General features: G+C 66.9%; 1 protein-coding gene across 1 annotated transcript in view; it reads right to left on the bottom strand.

The window, feature by feature from the left end:
* Positions 1-390, bottom strand: part of SYT3 (synaptotagmin 3) — a 14,276-nt gene that overhangs the window by 1,546 nt on the left and 12,340 nt on the right. The window lies entirely within an intron of this gene.

The following is a 390-nucleotide window of genomic DNA, read 5'->3' as shown; positions in this document are numbered from 1 at the left end:
CCAGGGACCAGGAGTGCTGCCCCTGCCCCTGCCCCTGCTCCCGCCGCGGGCCTGTCTCCGCTCCCTGCAACCTTCTCCGCCATTCCCTCAACCTCCAGGCCCCCCTCACCAATGCCCCGCCTCCTGGGAGCCCCCCGGAACCCCTAAGGGGCAGCCCGTCCCCCAGCCGCGTTCCTTCTGCTTTCCAGAGGCAGGACTTTCTGGATCGCAGCCCAGAGGACCGGAACCAGTTCTCCCGCGATCCTCACAGCGGGCACTGCCCGGCCCTCTGTCCTGTCCCACGTTCACTTTCTTCTTCACTAAAGGAAGTGTCGGTCCCCGTCCCGTGAACCGCCGTCCACAGATGTTCACACCCGGCTTTGCAAAAACACCCAGCCTGCCCCGGCCGGG

The sequence above is a fragment of the Myotis davidii genome, unplaced genomic scaffold, assembly GCF_000327345.1.
Source record: "Myotis davidii unplaced genomic scaffold, ASM32734v1 scaffold358, whole genome shotgun sequence".
Taxonomy (NCBI): Eukaryota; Metazoa; Chordata; class Mammalia; order Chiroptera; family Vespertilionidae; genus Myotis; species Myotis davidii.
The sequence above is the reverse complement of the archived record's forward strand: the minus strand, read 5'-3'. Positions and strand labels throughout refer to the sequence as shown.